At 40.1% G+C, this 20,269-nt stretch overlaps 1 long non-coding RNA gene across 1 annotated transcript in view; it reads right to left on the bottom strand.

Annotated features, from left to right (window-relative positions):
* Positions 1-332: 332 nt before the first annotated feature.
* LOC137210353 (uncharacterized) overlaps positions 333-20,269 on the bottom strand; it is a 68,977-nt gene continuing 49,040 nt past the window's right edge. The window contains exons 3-4 of the long non-coding RNA XR_010936473.1: positions 15,001-15,154; positions 333-4,946 (exon numbers count right to left, since the gene is read on the bottom strand). This is a non-coding gene — a long non-coding RNA (uncharacterized lncRNA). The remainder of the gene's footprint in view (positions 4,947-15,000; positions 15,155-20,269) is intronic.

The raw sequence follows: 20,269 nt of genomic DNA, 5'->3' as shown, positions 1-20,269 counted from the left end.
ACATGGGTTCGTGCCCCGGTCCGGGAAGATCCCACATGCCGCGGAGCGGCTGGGCCCGTGAGCCATGGCCGCTGAGCCTGCGCGTCCGGAACCTGTGCTCCGCAACGGGAGAGGCCACAACAGTGAGAGGCCCGCGTACCGCAAAAAACTAATAATAATAATAAATAAAAAAATAAAGATTCCTGGGAACTTGTCTGGAGATTCTGATTCAGCAGGATGGGCTGCACCTGGGAATCATCTCAGATAATTTTATCATCAGATTACTTTATCATTTAGGATACACCAGCCTAACGAAAATATCTGAGAGTCGTACAATAGTGACAATAGCCATAATACAAAGAATTTATTTTTTAATGGTACGTATTGGCCCCCTCTATGTACCAGCACTGTTCCAGGCTGTGGGGCTAGCATGATACATTAAAACAGGAATTCTCGCTTCCCATGAAGAGGGTGGCAAATGAAAGAGTAAACTTCCCAATAGATAAAATAATTCCACAGAATGGTAAGTGCTTTGAACATGATAAAGCACTATGGTAAGGAGACAGCATCCTAGAGAGTTGCTGATGGGCAAGATAATAGCAAACACAACAGTAACTGTGCTAAAAAGGACGCTTAGCATCTGGGAAGCAGATTTTACAAGTCAGGAAGTGTTGAAGCATTTTGCCTGCATGATTCTGTTTCCTTCCCACACCCAACTTAGGACAGATCGACTATCATCTTCATTTTACAGGTAAGGCAGCTGAGGCTTACAGAAGTTTACTAACTTGTCTTTTAAATTTTTATTTTTAATTGTGATGAAATAGCTATAACATAAAATTTACCATCTCAACCATTTTTACGTATACAGTTTGCACACATTGTTGTGTGACCAATCTTCATAACTGTTTTTAAGCTTGTAAAACTGAAATGCTATACCCCTTAAACACTAACTCCCCTCCCCCCTCCCCCAGTCCCTGGCAACCGTTTTTCTACTGTCTGTCTCTAACAATTTGACTACTCCGGGTACCTCATACAAGTGGAATCATACGGTATTTGTCTTTTTGTGACTGGTTTATTTCACTTAGTCCAATGTCTTTAAGATGTAGCATGTGATAGAATTTCCTTTGTTTTTACAGCTGAATAATATTCCACTGTATGTATGTGTGGCTGAACCACACTGATTCCCTTTGGTCAGCTTCATCTTAGGCCCATAGTGCCACCCCCTCCCTTCTCTGCATGACTTGAGTGTTAGACTGCTCACAAGGAATGCACCCAAGCCAGACAAGTTTCCTATCAACTTTTCCCCTTGCCTACATGTGATATGAAAACTGGAAGAATGCCTTTTGCTGACACAGGTGTTTAAGGGTCAATGAGACCCCCCCACCCCCGGAGGAGAAAACACTCCCATTTCCAGTCAGTGCAGATGTGCTTCTCACTTGGTAGTCAGATTCCATTGGCCTCTTTAAATCCCCTGCAGCCCTTTGGGTGGTGCAGAGTGCAGCTGAGAAAGCCCCTGGATTATCATAAGTTCCCCCCAATGCACTTCATAATTGCACTTTAAGGAGTTGCCTATTTCATTTTTTGCTCTCAAAGTTCCTTCTCAGTTTGGAGGCTATTAATCAATATCTCCACCTCCCTGCAGTGTATGTGCCACATTTTGCTTGTTTATTCCTCTGTGGATGGACACTTAGGTCGCTGCCGCCATGTGACTCCTGCAAATACGCTGCTGTGAGTGCGGGTGTAATAACTGGCCTTCTTGCCTGTTTTCAAACACATCACACTGACCAAGGTCCTTCTTGCCTCACGCCTTCATTGCTAGTTCCCCTTCCAGGAAGGCGTCTCCTCACATATTCTCCTGGTTCAGTCTGACACTTTGCTCAAGTCTCTGCCGAATGTCACCTCCAAGGAGAAGCCTCCCCTGACAACCGCATGTAAAACTGTGCCTCCCCGGCCTCACGTCTGTGATTTCACTTTGCTTTATTGTTCTTCAGAGCACTTGTCAGTACCTGGCATTATATTATGTCCTCTGTTTGTTTATTGCCTGTCTCCCCCTGTCCACAAATATTACCTCCAAGAAGGCAGGCTTTGTCTCTTCCTATAATGTTCTATCTCTAATGCCTAGGATAATACCTGGCAATGAGTAGGTGTAAATATTTGTGAATGAATGAATGGATGATGGAAGGAAGGAAGTGGTGAACTATGTATCTGAATCCAGACACTCTGCTTCCAAGGCCTTTGCAGGGCTGTTGGATGGATGGGGCATGGAAGTAGAGCTTCTAGGTGGAGGAAGACTTGTGGTGGGGATGCGTAGTATCAGTGATGAGGTTCTAGAAGTATCATCCAGCTGCTACAGGTAGAAGAAACAGAGCCTAAGCATAAGAAATCAAAAGTGAAACAAAATCCTTAGAGTGGGTGGAATAGTGGCCCACAGAAGATATGCCCATGAACTAGCCTCCGGAACTTGTAAATGTAACCTTAGTTATAAAAAGGATCTTTGAAAATGTAATTAAGTTTAGAATCTTGAGATGAGATCATCCTGAATTATGTGAGTGGATCCTAAATCCAGTGACAGATTCCTTATAAGATACAGAGGGAGATTTGAGACACAGAGGAGAAAGCCACGTGAAAACAAGGCAGAGACTGGAGTTATGCAGCCACAGCCACGGCGACTCTTGGAGAAGCAACGAGGAAGGATTTTCCCTAGAACCTTTGGAGGAAGCCCGTCCCTGCCAACGCCGTGATTTCAGACTTCCGTCCTCCAGATCTGTGAGAGAGTATGTTCCGGTGGTTTCAAGCTACCAGGTTTGTGGTCATTTGTATGACAGCCCTAGGAAACTCATAAATCCTACATTTAGCAAATCAGAAGCGATTAGGCGTGAAGGCTAGAGTTTGGCTTTCCTGCTGGTTCTAGGACCCAGTTGAGCCACGTTGAAGACAGGCCTTAAGGCACCAGGGGTACTTGCAACCACCTGACTCTGCATATGTGACCTGACTGGCTCTGGCACTGCACAGGGCAACATGGGGCAGTGTCTTCCCTTCGGGCTTCTGCGTGAGGTGGGCTGTGTAGAGCCAGCAAGGGCTAACTGCTCCGCAGAGTGAATAAGCAAGCTCTTTCAGCTGCGGTTTCCACGGTCTGTACAACTTTATATGGTTTAACCAAGTAGCAGAGGATTGTAAAATGCAAAATATACATACCAAACAAGAAAACATCGTGGGGAATGAAAATATCCCCCCAAAGTCAATTCTCCAAATGATAAAAAAAAAAATTCCCATTTCTGTCTTTATCAAGTATATCCAATATTTTGCTAGGTGAAGAAATGGCCTTTTTTTCTTTCTCTCTCTTTCTGAGATTTTGAAGAGCTCAGAGAAGAAGTTTATTGAGATGCATTTAGATAAAGTTCTTTCCCAAGACAGGAAGATGAATTTAATAACCTACTGCAGTCCCTTATAGCCTTGCACTTCTAAAATTTGCTCAGTGCCCATTTATCCTAAGCCATTATTTCATATAAAAATTTTAAGCCTTTGGAGTTATAATCACCTCAAATAAAGCTATAAATCTTCTGCATAGTCTTGCTTAGTATTTCATATAATAACTTTTAATTCCAGAACTTTATATTTATTATGAGAATTAAATTTTGTTTTATGCTTACACTAGCTTAATCATAGTGTTGGGATTATAAAGCAATAGGAAAAACTTGTTACTATTTTAATAAATACTAAGCTTTTAACTTGTGAAATTCTCTCAACTTTTTCTTCTCTAGCCAGCACATGGGCTTGTGTTATGGCGGTTTGCTATAGACGGAATGTTTGTGTCCTCCCAAAATTCATATGTTGAAACTTAATCCCCAGTGTGATGGTATTTGAAGGTGGGGTCTGTGGGGTGAAGCCTAGTGATGTGGGTGAAACCCATATAATTAGGTCATGAGGGTGGAGCCTTCATGAATGGGATTATTGCCCTAATAAAAGAGGCCCCAGAGAGCTCCCTCTCCCCTTGTAGGGTGCAGCAAGAAGCTGGCTATCTGTGCACCAGGAATCAGGCTCTCACCAGACAGCGAATCTGTTGGCTGCTTTATCTTGGAGCCTCAACCTCTAGAACTGTAAGAAATAAGTTTCTGTTGTTTATAAGCCACCCAGGCTCTGGTAATTCGTTGTAGCAGCCCAAATGGACCAAGACACGGTTCTGCTTGGTCAGAAACAGACACAGAGCAAAAGCCTTGCCCATCACTACAACAGTTCCCACATTGTCTGTATTTGTGGGTTCTCCAGGAAAATTGTCTGTTTTCTCCAGGTTTCTCTAAGAAATCTTCATGTGGAATAGTGGAAAAAACAAACAACATACATACGTACATATGACAAGGATTGTGTACAAACACCAGCTAACCAGATACTTTGGCCAAGTCAACCTCTTTTACAGTATGGATGTGTAAATTAAATGAGATGATGTAAAATGCTTAAAACAACTCCTAGCACATAGTAGTATTTAATATATGTTACTTTCCTCTAATACATCCCTTTTCCTTTTTCCATGATAGTTTCATTTCCCTGTCAGCTTCAGGGAAAATAACCTTTATCCTTACTTGTTTTGTATCAGGTGTGTTTTTAGGAAATCCAGTCTTTTAAGTCTTCGTAGTCAAAACTTTCATCTAAAATCAGCTAGTTGCTAGCTTCCTGATTATTAGAGATTTCCAGACTCAGCCATTCCCATGTTAGAAATTTGGCCATCCATCAATAACAGAATTTCTTCTATTTTCTCCTCTCAGTATTTCAGCAGAACAGGTAGCAGCAAAAGCAGGTTTCCACCAAACTCAATATATTTATGCCTATTCATGCTGTTCCTGCTCCAAAGGGCTATCCATCTCTCAGGATACAGCAGACGGAGCAATCACTGCTGACTGATTTGAATAGAAAGTCTTCTGAGTTGGTCACGAACTTGGCTGCACATTGAAAGATGAGTGTGATTTTGCTACCTGGAGTTAATAAAGAAGAACAGACAGGGTTTATGCTAAAATGTTTGGAAAATATAAATAGCAAGGCTCTGGTAGGACAATGCCACATTGACTATTGCTATTATGTTCTTTTTTGCAAGGGGCTCTGAATCAATCTTTGCTAATGATGGCACATTGACCGCAAAATATGTTAACAGGTTAAACCAAAGAAGAGCCGGCAGTGGGGTGGGAAATGGGAACTAGGAAAGCACTGTGAGGGTCATGGAGAAAATACACTGCAGCAGAAACACCTCTTCAACCTTTGCTAAATGCTTCTACCATAAAAGCGGTAGTTTAGTTTAGAAAATGATTTCAGTTCTAGAGTCTAGTTTAAAGCTCATAAAAGCTTCTCTTTGGAGATTAATATCACTATGATGTAATCAGCTTTAAAGTGCTTTTATAAAAGATCTAGAATCAGGGTGAATGTATTCAGGTTGCATGAAAGTGGGAAATGCTCTTCAAAGAGTATAATCGTTAATACAAATGCATTTCACTGTGAACATTTCAGATACACGAATACCCTAATTTATCAAAAATATACATTGAGCATAAGTAATTCTTTCCAGAAAGTTGTACAGCATTTTTTAAATTGTAAGTATCCCTACTGTGATCATTTCTATTCGCTAGTATAACCATACATCCATCAGATGAGCTAGAACTCTCAGCTGATAATGGCAAAGTTGGTCATCTACCTTAGGCAGGTGGTATGTGCAGAGGAAGAACACAGGAGACCTGACTCCCAGGCTCAGGTCCTCCACTGAGAAGTCACTTTGGGGAAGGCCCTACATGCTTTGGGACCTGTTTTCTCATATGTTGAATTAGAGAGTTGGGTCAAATCAGATTTAAGGTCCCTTCCAGTTCTAAAAGTATATCAGAGGAATTGATCAAATGTTCAGGAGTCCCAAATGGAAAGAGAAGATGAGGAAATGCTTACTAGAGAAGGTGGAATTGTAAATGGACACTGAAGGATTCAGAATGGAAATCAAGCATGTTAAGTTTGCATTCCTGGGGAGCAATCCAATCCATTCTGTCTATGGGTATGGAAGTTAGGGAATGCAGAGCCTTAGAGGGAATAGCAAGGGCCCTAGTTTGTCAAGTACGGTAAGAATATGTAGAGAACAGGTGTGGACATGCAGATCAGGACCACACAGTTTATTTATTCAGCAGATATTTATTAAGCAGTTACTATGTGTCAGACACTGTCCCAAGCATAAGATATAATAATGAGCAAGAGAGGCAGGGTTTCCTTAGGGGAACTTATGGTCGGGGGAAGAGAGATATTTAACAGCCATGATAGGAAAGCTTATGGCAAGAACGTCTTCAAGTCTGTGGAGCTGGGCAGTCTTTGAAGATGTTATATTTAAGCGATACCTAAAGGGTGAATTGATATTAGCCAGCACTGTTTGGAAGACTGTCCCAAGCAGTGAAATGTCTGCCTTTCTTAAACTTTTATGTCTAAATCCTGTTAACCAAATTACAGGGCTAATTACAGCGTACATGTGTCCAGTAGCCAATAAAAATGAGTCACCAGGGACTTCACTGGTGGTCCAGTGGTTAAGAATCCACCTTCCAATGCAGGGGACACAGGTTCGATCCCTGGTTGGAGAACTAAGATCCCACATGCCGCAGGGCAGCTAAGCCCATGCGCCACGACTCCTGAGCCCGTGCGCCTCAACTAGAGAGCCCGCATGCCACAAACTACAGAGCCTATGCACCACAACTAGAGAGAAGCCCACATGCCGCCACAAAAGATCCCAGATGCTGCAAGGAAGATCCTGCAGCTAGGGCCCGACACAGCCAAAAGATAAAAAAATGAGTCATTGGCACCCCAAGCAATTGCAGTTGGCAGGCAAAAGAGGTATATTTACCGACAGAGAGGGGTCCAAGCGTTTCTGAGAAGACTGCTTCCAGGAAGAAAGTGGTGTCTACTGGCTGCCCAGGTTGGAGGACCTTTTGTGATTGAAAAGAGGACACATTGCAAGGCACTCTGCTGCTACAGTGATTTAGAAGAATGAGAGAGAAAGAGAGAGTGAGATCTCACCCTTGTTGCAAAGCCTGGCTTGTTGCATCCTGCTGCTGTTTCTCCTGCTGCTCCTGCAGCCACCATGTCTGCCATCAGCTACCTCATGCACAGATTCAGGTGCTTACAGAGACTGGAGTTAACAAATGTTTACAAAGCTCATGCTGTTTGCCAGGGATTTCTCCATATACACGCTTCTCAGCGTTGTTCCCAGTGCTGGAAACTTAAAAGATAGGGATTCTGCCAGCAGCCTTCATTTGGGCTGCAACTCTTCCCAGAGTCTCAGGTCTTCTGGCCTACTACATCAAATTTTGGATTCACCAAGCCTCCACAGTCATAGTCTTGGAGCTCCGGCCAGGTGTTCAGGCCTGAGCCTCCGAGGTGGGACAGCCGAGTTCAGGACATTGGTCCAGCAGAGACCTCCTGGCCCCACGTAATATCAAACGTCGAAAGCTCTCCCAGAGATCTCCATCTCAACGCTAAGACCCAGCTCCACTCAGCAACCAGCAAGCTTCAGTGCTGGACACCCTATGCCAAACAACTAGCAAGACAGGAACACAAGCCCACCTGTTAGCAGAGAGGCTGCCTAAGATCATAATAAGTTCACAGACACCCCAAAACACACCACCGGACGCAGTCCTGCCCACCAGAAAGACAAGATCCAGCCTCATCCACCAGAGAAGAGGCACCAATCCCCTCTACCAGAAAGCCTACACAACCCACTGAACCAACCTTACCCCCTGGGGAGAGACACCAAAAACAACGGGAACTACAAACCTGCAGCCTGCAGAAAGGAGATCACAAACACAGTAAGTTAAGCAAAATGAGAAGACACAGAAATACACAGCAGATAAAGGAGCAAGGTTAAAACCCACCAGACCAAACAAATGAAGAGGAAATAGTCAGTCTACCTGAAAAAGAATTCAGAGTAATGATAGTAAAGATGATCCAAAATCTTGGAAATAGAATGGAGAAAATACAAGAAACATTTAACAAGGACCTAGAAGAACTAAAGAGCAAACAAACAATGATGAACAACACAATAAATGAAAATTTTAAATCTCTAGAAGGGATCAATAGCAGAATAACTGAGGCAGAAGAACGGATAAGTGACCTGGAAGATAAAGTAGTGGAAATAACTCCTGCAGAACAGAATAAAGAAAAAAATATGAAAAGAATTGAGGACAGTCTCAGAGAACTCTGGGACAACATTAAACACACCAACATTCAAATTATAGGGGTCCCAGAAGAAGAAGAGAAAAAGAAAGGGACTGAGAAAATATTTGAAGAAATTATAGTTGAAAACTTCCCTAATATGGGAAAGGAAATAGTCAATCAAGTCCAGGAAGCACAGAGAGTGTCATACAGGATAAATTCAAGGAGAAACATGCCAACACACATATTAATCAATCAAAAATTAAATAAAAAGAAAAAATATTAAAAGCAGCAAGGGAAAAGCAATAATATACAAGGAAATCCCCATAAGGTTAACAGCTGATCTTTCAGCAGAAACTCTGCAAGCCAGAAGGGATGGCAGGACATATTTAAAGTGATGAAAGAGAAAACCCTACAACCAAGATTACTCTACCCAGCAAGGATCTCATTCAGATTTGATGGAGAAATTAAAACCTTTACAGACAAGCAAAAGCTAAGAGAATTCAGCACCACCAAACAAGCTTTACAACAAATCCTAAAGGAATTTCTCTAGGCAGGAAACACCAGAGGAGGAAAAGACCTACAATAACAAACTGCAAACAATTAAGAAAATGGTAATACGAACATTCATATCAATAACTACCTTAAATGTAAATGGATTAAGTGCTCCAACCAAAAGACATAGACTGGCTGAATGGATACAAAAACAAGACCCATATATATGCTGTCTACAAGAAACCCACTTCAGACCTAGGGACACATCCAGACTGAAAGTGAGGGGATGGAAAAAGATATTCCATGCAAATGAAAATCAAAAGAAAGCTGGAGTAACAATTCTCATATCAGACAAAATGGACTTTAAAATAAAGACTATTGGAAGAGACAAAGAAGGACACAACATAATGATCAAGGGATCAATCCAAGAAGAAGATATAACAATTGTAAATATTTATGCACCCAACATAGGAGCACCTCAATACTTAAGGCAAATACTAACAGCCATAAAAGGGGAAATTGACAGTAACACAATCATAGTAGGGGACTTTAACACCCCACTTTCACCAATGGACAGATCATCCAAAATGAAAATAAATAAGGAAAAAGAAGCTTTAAATGACGCATTAAACAAGATGGACTTAATTGATATTTATAGGACATTCCATCCAAAAACTACAGAATACACTTTCTTCTCAAGTGCTCATGGAACATTCTCCAGGATAGATCATATTTTGGGTCACAAATCAAGGCTTGGTAAATTTAAGAAAATTGAAATCGTATCAAGTATCTCTTCCAACCACAACACTAGGAGACTAGATATCAGTTACAGGAAAAAGTCTGTAAAAAATACAAACCCGTGGAAGCTAAACAATACACTACTAAATAACCAAGATCACTGAAGAACTCAAAGAGGAAATCAAAAAATACCTAGAAACAAATGGCAATGAAAACACGATGACCCAAACCCTACAGGATGCAGCAAAAGCAGTTCTAAGAGGGAAGTTTATAGCAATACAATCCTACCTCAAGAAACAAGAAACATCTCAAATAAACAACCTAAGCTTACACCTAAAGCAATTAGAGAAAGAAGAACAAAAATACCCCAAGTTTAGCAGAAGGAAAGAAATCATAAAGAATCAGATCAGAAATAAATGAAAAAGAAATGAAGGAAACAATAGCTAAGATCAATAAAATTAAAAGCTGGTTCTTTCAGAAGATAAACAAATTGATGAACCATTAGCCAGACTCATCAAGAAAAAAAGGGAGAAGACTCAAATCAATAGAATTAGAAATGAAAAAGGAGAAGTAACAACTGACAGTGCAGAAATATAAAGGATCATGAGAGATTACTACAAGCAACTCTATGCCAATAACATGGACAACCTGGAAGAAATGGACAAATTCTTAGAAAAGCACAACCTCCTGAGACTGAACCAGGAAGAAATAGAAAATATAATCAGACCAATCACAAGCACTGAAATTGAAACTGTGATTAAAATCTTCCAACAAACAAAAGCCCAGGACCACATGGCTTCACAGGCGAATTCTGTCAAACACTTAGAAAAGAGCTAACACCTATCCTTCTCAAACTCTTCCAAAATATAGCAGAGGGAGGAACACTCCCACACTCATTCTACGAGGCCACCATCACCCTGATACCAAAACTAGACAAAGATATCACAAAAAGAGAAAACTACAGACCAATATCACTGATGAAAATAGATGTGAAAATCCTCAACAAAATACTAGCAAACAGAATCCAATGGCACATTAAAAGGATCAAACACCATGACCAAGTGGGGTATATCCCAGGAATGCAAGGATTCTTCAATATAAGCAAATCAATCCATGTGATAAACCATATTAACAAATTGAAGGAGAAAAACCATATGGTCATCTCAACAGATGCAGAAAAAGCTTTTGACAAAATTCAACATCCATTTATGATAAAAAACCCTCCAGAAAGTAAGCATAGAGGGAACTTACCTCAACATAATAAAGGCCATATATGACAAACCCACAGCCAACATCGTCCTCAATGGTGAAAAACTGAAACCATTTCCACTAAGATCAGGAATAAGACAAGGTGGCTCACTCTCACCACTATTATTCAACATAGTTTTGGAAGTTTTAGCCACAGCAATCAGAGAAGAAAAGGAAATAAAAGGAATCCAAATCAGAAAAGAAGTAAAACTGTCACTGTTTGCAGATGACATGATACAATACATAGAGAATCCCAAAGATGCTACCAGAAAACTACTAGAGCTAATCAATGAATTTGGTAAAGTAGCAGGATATAAAATTAATGCACAGAAATCTCTTGCATTCCTTACACTAATGATGAAAAAACTGAAAGAGAAATTAAGGAAACACTCCCATTTACCATTGCAACAAATAGAATAAAATACCTAGGAATAAACCTACCTAAGGAGACAAAAGACCTGTATGCAGAAAACTATAAGACACTGATGAAAGAAATTAAAGATGATACAAACAGATGGAGAGATATACCATGTTCTTGGATTGGAAGAATCAACATTGTGAAAATGACTATACTACCCAAAGCAATCTACAGATTCAATGCAATCCCTATCAAACTACCAGTGGCACATTTCACAGAACTAGAACAAAAAATTTCACTATTTGTATGGAAACACAAAAGACCCCGAATAGCCAAAGCAGTCTTGAGGGAAAAAAACGGAGCTGGAGGATTCAGGCTCCCTGACTTCAGACTCTACTACAAAGCTACAGTAATCAAGACAGTATGGTACTGGCACAAAAACAGAAATATAGATCAATGGAACAGGATAGAAAGCCCAGAGGTAAACCCACACACATATGGTCACCTTGTATTTGATAAAGGAGGCAAGAATATACAATGGAGAAAAGACAGCCTCTTCAAAAAGTGCTGCTGAGAAAACTGGGCAGCTACATGTGAAAGAATGAAATTAGAACACTCCCTAACAGCATACACAAAAATAAACTCAAAATGGATTAAAGACCTAAATGTAAGGCCAAACGCTATAAAACTCTTAGAGGAAACCATAGGCAGAACACTCTATGTCACACATCACAGCAAGATCCTTTTTGACCCACCTCCTAGAGAAATGTAAATAAAAACAAAAATAAACAAATGGCTACGTAATGAAACTTAAAAGCTTTTGCACAGCAAAGGAAACCATAAACAAGACAAAAAGACAACCCTCAGAATGGGAGAAAATATTTGCAAACGAAGCAACTGACAAAGGATTAACCTCCAAAATATACAGGCAGCTCATGCAGCTCAATATCAAAAAAACAAACAACCCAATCCAAAAATGGGCAGAAGATCTAAATAGACATTTCTCCAAAGAAGATGTACAGATTGCAAAAAACACATGAAAGGTGCTCAACATCACTAATCATTAGAGAAATGCAAATCAAAACTACAATGAGGTATCACCTCACACCAGTCAGAATGGCCATCACCAAAAAATCTACAAACAATAAATGCTGGAGAGGGTGTGGAAGAAAGGGAACCCTCTTGCACTGTTGGTGGGAATGTGTATTGGTACAGCCACTATGGAGAACAGTATGAAGGTTCCTTAAAAAACTAAAATTAGAGCTACCATATGACCCAGCAATCCCACTACTGGGCATATACCTGAGAAAACCATAATTCAAAAAGTGTCATGTACCACAATGTTCACTGCAGCAGTATTTACAATAGCCAGGACATGGAAGCAACCTAAGTGTCCATCAACAGATGAATGGATAAAGAAGATGTGGCACATATATACAAAGGAATATTACTCAGCCATAAAAAGAAACGAAATTGAGTTCTTTGTAGTGAGGGGGATGGACTTAGAGACTGTCATACGGAGTGAAGTAAGTCAGAACGAGAAAAACAAATACCGTATGTTAACACATATATATGGAATCTAAAACAAAAAAATGGTTCTGAAAAACCTAGGGGCAGGACAGGAATAAAGGTGCAAATGTAGAGAATGGACTTGAGGACCTGGGGAGGGGGAAGGGTAAGTTGGGACGAAGTGAGAGAGTGGCATGGACATATATACACTACCAAATGTAAATAGATAGCTAGTGGGAAGCAGCCGCATAGCACAGGTAGATCAGCTCAGTGCTTTGTGTCCACCTAGAGGGGTGGGATAGGGAGGGTGGTAGTGAGATACAAGAGGGAGGAGATACGGGGATATATGTATATGTATAGCTGATTCACTTTGTTATACAGCAGAAACTAACACACCATTGTAAAACAATTACACGCCAATAAAGATGTTAAAAAACACTTTTTTAAAGATCTAAAAAAAAAATGAAGTATATTTACCATCCCTCGTCTAGAGATACTATGCCAGATATAGCATGCCCTCTCCTTGTTTTTAAACACAAAAAGCATACTTACAGTTCAAAAAGCGTTACAGAGAGTCTTCGAAAGTCAAGAAATAGAATGTCAACAGCAAAGTGTTCTTTCAAGCTTAGGCAAATTTCAATAAAATTCAGTAATTTTAAGAAATGGAAGTTGTGTGGTAAAGCAGCTTCTGATTAGGTCTTCAAGGCTGGATGATAGCCCAGAGGTAGGGGGCTATAAATTTTAAGTTGTGAGTTTCTTCAGTAAGATTTACCAGTTGGAGTATATAGTAAGAGAAGTCTAATGGTTAGATTCATCTAAGGTTACAGTTTGGCAGGAAAAATAGAATTGATAGTAATTGTACAAAGGGGTCTAGGCAAGATAGAAGAGGACATAAAGTCAGAGAGTTGGGGGAGAAAGGAACTGACAGTTTCAAGAAAGATGAGGAATGTATTGGGAGAGAGAGGAGAAATGAAGGAGAAGCATGCCAAGAGTTAGATATTGAAATTTGAAATGTCCGAAAGCGGAGCAGTTCTAGGGAATGACAATGTTTAGGGTGTGGCCACAGGAGTGTTGGCTGAAAGAAACAGGAAAGAGCACGTCCCTGTGAGGCTGTGATTTGTATTGAGTGCTCATGTAGATATTTAAGTCATCCAGGACAATTACAAGTGTAGGAATGGGGTCAAAGCTTCAAGTCCTATGACAAAATGTTCAAGGAATGTGGGCAATTTTATTGCAACTGGGAACAAAAAGGGAAGTAAGTAAATCCCAGTAGCAGGGATTATGTAAGCATCAGATGCAATAATCAACCTAAAAGCCCCTGGGAAGGAGGAACAAGGAATTGTTTGGAAGGGATAGTGGAGAGCAGGAGGGTTACAGCCACTTGCTTCCGGGACGATGATGCCTGGAGAAGACGCAATGAGGCAGAGCCTTTGAGGAAGAGCTGAATACACATAAGATCATGGTGTGAGTATGGGACGAAGGGGTGGGGGTGTGTAAGGTGGGCACAGTGGAAATAAATGGCCAGGGGTTCAAAAGAACAAAGATGGGTTTGGAAAGCCAAGGCCTAGGGATGAGAACACAGAAATGGAAAAGAGACCGAAAAGGCTGGGGTTTATGACAATGATGAACGGTGGCCAGGATAAGGGTCTTGGTGTTCATTAGCTGATTTTAAAACGCTGACTTGGATCTTGGATATAAAGGCGTGTCCCTGTTGATGCAGAGAGAACTCAGTTATGTCTGAGGCCAGATGACCATCTCTGCCCTGTGGCTGACTTCTGTTCTTAAAAGCTGAGCTGTCTTTTGTGGAAACATAGGCATAGCCGGACAGGAGCTGCGGTGACCTGCCCAGAGTTCTTCTATGGACACAGATTTGTGGAAAAGGGAGCGGCATCTTACTTGAAGGTTACTAGGCAAGGGCATTAACTATCAATTGGTGTTAACCAGTTTATCTGGGTTGGAATTCAGGGTTGGCCTCTATTCTCAGCAGGGAGCTGGAGTGGAAGGTGTGTGGACCAGTCAGGAGTGAAAGAGGGGCTGGGAGAGTGTGGAAAGAGAAGGTAAATCTCTATCAGCTACATGCTCACACCAACCACTAGGACTCCTCTGGCCACGGAAAGCCATACACACAGGATTCAGACCCTGTCACTTTTGGCAAGAATTCCTCAAACATTTCCAAGTCTAGCCCCCTGTGATTGCATGACTGTGTGTAATTAAGGCAGCGGGACAAGGGTGAGTCGGGGCATGGACCACACAATCGGCTGTGAACACATTGAGCACTGAAGCCACTTAGGTGCACGTCCTTTAAAGATGACCTAGTGGACAGTATATGAATGTTGGTGACAGGTTACTGTACCCACTAAAGGGGAGCAAATGCATCCTCTTCTCTGGAAAGTGAAGCCTGAGGTGGACACATTTTACCCGACCTCCTATCTGCTTTGAACAGCTATCTGAAGAGTTTGGGGGTGAACAGCCAAAGATGTGAGCCGCATCCTGAATTGGATGAAGACACATACCTTAGGTTTTCAGCATATAAGTCAGGAGGGTCATCAAGACTTGTCTCCTGGAAGCATCCTTAGGATAGGTTTTCCACTGAGCATGGAATCGCTCAGAGCACTGCAAACTGCAACACGTCCCAACTGAATTCAAGAAGAGAGAAGAGGGGGGAACCTGGAAAAACCCAAATCAAAATTGACCTTTAAGACCTATTAAAAGGTGACTGTGCTAAGTAAAGGCTAAGTAACATAGATGCAAATAGCAACCAAATGTTACCCTCTAGAGAACAATGGCACTGTGACATTAATAATACACATAGCAGACTGGGAACATAGGTCAGGTTTTCTTTGTGGGAAGTGACTTTTTTTTTTTTTTTTTTTTTTGGCTTTCATAATGCGAGAAGCTGGGTTTGTAATTTTGTTTCTGACTCAGTCATTTACAGCAATCTATTCAGGTACCAGTATTATTCACCCGTGTTTTAAGTAAAAGGTAGATGAAAAAAATGTGATTGTAAGGCTCCAATATTTGATTCAGAATAAAGTTAACTTTCCCTTTTGAGAGTATATCTGTAGCTTTTTATTTCAATTCAAGTTCAAATTAGAGCTGTATGAAGCTTATTTTTTTCGAACAGGAATTGAAGTATGTAGAGTACTTTATGTTCTCTTTTTTTAAGTGGAACTTGAAAGAGAAAAGGCTCAAGGAAAGTTCTCAAGGAGGTGTCATCATTTCCCTGTGGCCCTCTGTCTTGTCTTGTAAGTTAGCTGACACCCAGCTCCCCTACCTGCACCCCTCACCACCTTTAAGGTGGGCCTCACAAAAACAAACCAGATCTCAGCGAAATGAAATTTAGTGAAATGAAATGAGGATCTGGGTCAGGAAGGGTCCTCGGCCACCAAATAGAATGGATATCTGCCTTCAAAAGTTTCAGTTTTATCCAAAAAAAAAAAAAAAAAAACTCACGATAGCCAAACTTTTGACCTATTTAAAACATTTCCATGGAAATTGTTTATATATATACACACACATAAATATACTTTAGCTCATGGAAATTGGTTCTATATTTAGTTTATATACTTCCTTCCACTTAATCATTGTAACCTAATCCTTCCTGATGCAATTAAATCCCACTTCCTCTGCTTTGGTAATTAATGAAAAAAAGAGAACACTTTTTTCAATTTGCCAGTGTTTCCTTCCCAGGCTGCACATCTTTTAGTTATCTTTTTTTTATTAACATGAATGAAAACTCAAATGGGAAACTTAGCAAACATGGAATTTTATTGTGTAAGCCTCAGTTAATCTCTGATGAGGTATTCAGTCTCCATTTCTATAATGTCAGTTAACTGAGTAACTTAATGAAAATCAATTCCAATTTCTATCAATGCTTAGCAAGGTTGATGGGTTAAGGTCCATGGAAGCTAGTATTTTTATTACACAAATTCAAATGCAATTGATTCTTCTCTACCATTTTGATACCAGACATAAAACTTTATATAATACATTATCCTTTTCCTACTGCCTCTTACAGTATTTTATTTTGAAGTTTTGGGAGATCTCAAGCTGTGTTTTCCAGACCCCAAAGCTAAGATATGCACTAGGATTGATGTGCTTTTTGGAGACAATTTTTTTCTAAAGTCTGGTGTTTATCCAAGAATTATTTCCTTCATGAAGCTGTAATCATGAAATACTTTTTCCAATAAAAATCCTTCAGTGATATACCAAGAGCTTTTGCAACAGTTTATTACTACAGAAAGAAGTCATTTAAATCCAACAAAGCACCATCCTCATTTAACCTCCTTTATGAAGAGGTGAGCTTAGCTACTATAAAACATCTTTCCAAGTTTGGGCTTAAAAATAATTATGCAAACAAATAAAGATTTGACATTGGGTAAGAGCATGGGTTTTGCTTTGGGAAATTTTGAATCTTTGCTCTTTTATTTGCTAAGCTGCCTAATCTTGGGAAAATTAACTCTTATCTTCCCTCACCTGAGAAAGGGAGGAATATTGAGCCCCCAGAGGTGCTAGTAAGGAATAAATGTCATAGTGTAAATAAAATACCCAGTCCGGCAGCACCACAAGCGTTCAACAGATGGTAACTGTTTATGTCAATTTAGCTATATTAATTTGCAGTTATATCAGTCAATTGAGTTATTTTTTGTCAATTGTGTAATGTTAGTTTGCAGTTGCAACCTTTCCTTTATTTTTAGTTTCATTTATAAAAAAAATGTTTAGCAATGAAAATAGGATGGGAAAGGTTACCCCCTGAATTTATGAAAAAGCAAAAGGAAAGAATATTTACAAAATTATTTATCCTATTATATACTGTATGAATTATATAATAATTGTATATTATTATACACATATACATAAAATATTAATAAAGTTATATTTTATTATATATTTACATATGTAAAATTATTATTTTATTTTTAGCTTACAGCAATGTACTAGTGTTTAATTACTTTCCAAGTGGTTTTTCATAAGCCGAATGGCATCAGTTAGTTAAAACTTACAATGTGTAATACGTGTGTTATGGCACGTAAGATTTTCTGGACATAAAAGTATTAAAGTAATAATCACCTGTGACCAAGTTTATACAAATTGCAAGTAAAGGGATGTCCAGTACATTAATGAAGTTTTGTAGAACAATTGGAATCATTTGCCTTGACAAGATTCATTATCCTTATGGTCATCTGAGCTTCCTATAACCACGTGGATTCAAGAGATCAGGGAGTAAACTACAGCCACTCTAAAGGCAGAACACCTGTGGTGCCTCCTCTGACGTTTTCGCATAAGCCCTACCAGTCCTTCTTGCTGAGATGTCTGGGAGCTCTCCTAGGAATGCTGGGAATTAAACCGGGGAAAGAATAATCTGTAATCAAATCCAAACGGTGAAGTGCAAGCCAAAAGGAGAGACAGAGTCACGTGAGGGTTAGAAACTCAGCACCAGGAATGTGGCAATGAGCAAAGTCAATTTGAATCTAGCAAGTTCTACGTACAACAAGTAGAGACTGTAAAGCACCTGACGTTTTTCTTTTTCATTTCCTTATTTACGAAAAATTTCATTAGACGCTAATTGCATGCTCTGCTCTGCTTTAAATATAGACATGAAAGAGTTTGAGTTTTATTCTGTGACAGTTGGAATGCACACACAAAATAAGTTTTGAGCAGGAGAATATTGGATGGGAATTTCGGAAATATTCATCTGGCAATAAGATGTCAGCTCAATTTAAGGTCAAGGTTTAACTGTTACAAGCAATAATTTCTAGAGAAAATAGTCAAAGTATGACTTGGGGAAATAAACATAGAAATGGAAATGAAGAGAAAATAAGGAAATTTATCTTGGAAGTAGAATTGGCATGGATTGGCAACTGGTTAGATATGAGAGATCTCTCCTTAATCTATTTTTTTCCCATAATTCTTAGAGACATAGTCAATAATTGTGGGCTATACTACAGGAAATCTCTTGTCTTTTGCATGTTTTGCCAAATGCTCTTTTTCCTGTTTTGAGTCTAGAGCCAAGATTCTAAATTTTATGATACAGTAGGGAGTGTTGTAAGCGCCAGGTGGTGAGTGTGCTCCAAGCACACCTATTAAATGCTACGACTGTAGAAATCTAGAAAGAATAATCAACAAAACACACAACTTAATGTTAACTTAGCAAAGCGTGGATAGTATTTGCTTTGTTTCCCCTCTCCCTGCCACCACATTTTTGGTTTTATAATTCATCAAAACATCATTTGGGATGCCTGGAGATTAGAAATAGCTTTCGATACAGCTTTTTCTACGTTCCTGTTTACTGTCCATGTTATAATGGACTCTGGTCCCCACAGCTGAGACCCTCAGCTAGGCAGTTTCTGATTTCAGCAGGAGGTCTTCAGTACTTTAAGACACCACGTGAAGCCTTTGCCAGTTTCTGAGGTTGTGGGCAGAAGGGGATCTTTGTTGTATTTTCTCATCATTGCTGTCTTTCCCCCACCTCTCTCCATGGCTTTTGTGTTGAGGCATAGAGTCACTTCCATTCCCTTTTTGTAGACTTTGCCCCATTTAAACCCTCAAAGATTTCTCTGCCCATAAGCTCTATTCCTACTTCTTTCTAACTTCTGTAATCTTTCACCACACTTAGATGGAACCCTTTTCCCACGTCATTTATAATAGTTTATCAAGCACCATTTGGTTTTGGACTTGGAGGGCTGATGGAAATCAATGAAAAACATTTCCTGCTTCCTAGGAAAGTGGAATCTAAGTTCCAGGTTCCATAGAAGTAGACTGGGGAGCTGGCTGTCCCCCAGGAAAGGCAGAGATGCGGGAGACCAGAGGCAGCTGCCTGCAGTCTTGTTGACACTTCCGTGGATGGTTATGTTGTTGGCAGATGGTGCCTTGATAGATGTTCACTGTGGTGTTGAAAATGTTGTGAGCACTGAACCACGGGCAAGTTTTTATTCCCCTTGTTTCTGAAGCGACAAGAAAATATTTTCTGTGTCTCAAAACACTGCTGCAGATCCCCTGAGACTAGTTCAAGAGTGGAATTCTGGCCGTTTTAGATTCCCACTCTTACGAAGTGTAACTACAGGGACCGAGAGACCACCCTGTCTGTCTGTCTGTCCATCTTTCTATCTGTCTGTCTATCTATCTCTATTCACTTATTTATTTGGGGAAGCCATCCCTAGTTCTATTTTTATTAGAACTTTTGAACTATTTTATGTTTCCTGGCTGAACGGAAAAATGAGAACAAATAAATAAATACACAAATGAAGACTTCCTTAGCAGTCATCGGTTTGGATTGAACTGTGATTCATCTTGGACACAAGCAAATAGCCACCTGTCTCAAAAAAGTCACACCAAGTTCTGCTCTAGCAGAAACTAGCTGGGGAAGCCTAAACAGTAAGCTACGGCTTAAATATAGGCTGCAAATGGTTTCCTTTGTTCCTCTGGAAGGAGAGTGGTTTGAAAGAGGAGGAGTTGGGTGACAGAGCTCAGATACTTCTCATTTAAAAAAACTTCGTCGATATTATTTTACATAAAATTTCTGTTTCTCAGGATTCTTTTAAACATTTTTGTCAGCAGCATAGCTAGGCATTGTTGATTTGTGCCTTCAGAAGCCTCAGAGCAAAGCGATGAGAGGACCAGCAGGTGCAGTTCAGCCCCATTGTCTGCAGCCGGGATGGTTTTATTGTCTGTTACTTGGGGTTGTGTGGGCCAAGCTATTCCATAGATGTCCATTCTTCCCTCTCATCTTCGTATCAGTGTTCTGTTCCTGCACCTGTATTCTATTATCGCTTTGTACACAGG

The sequence above is a fragment of the Pseudorca crassidens genome, chromosome 17, assembly GCF_039906515.1.
Source record: "Pseudorca crassidens isolate mPseCra1 chromosome 17, mPseCra1.hap1, whole genome shotgun sequence".
Lineage (NCBI taxonomy): Eukaryota > Metazoa > Chordata > Mammalia > Artiodactyla > Delphinidae > Pseudorca > Pseudorca crassidens.
This window is presented reverse-complemented; position numbering and strand designations above follow the sequence as displayed.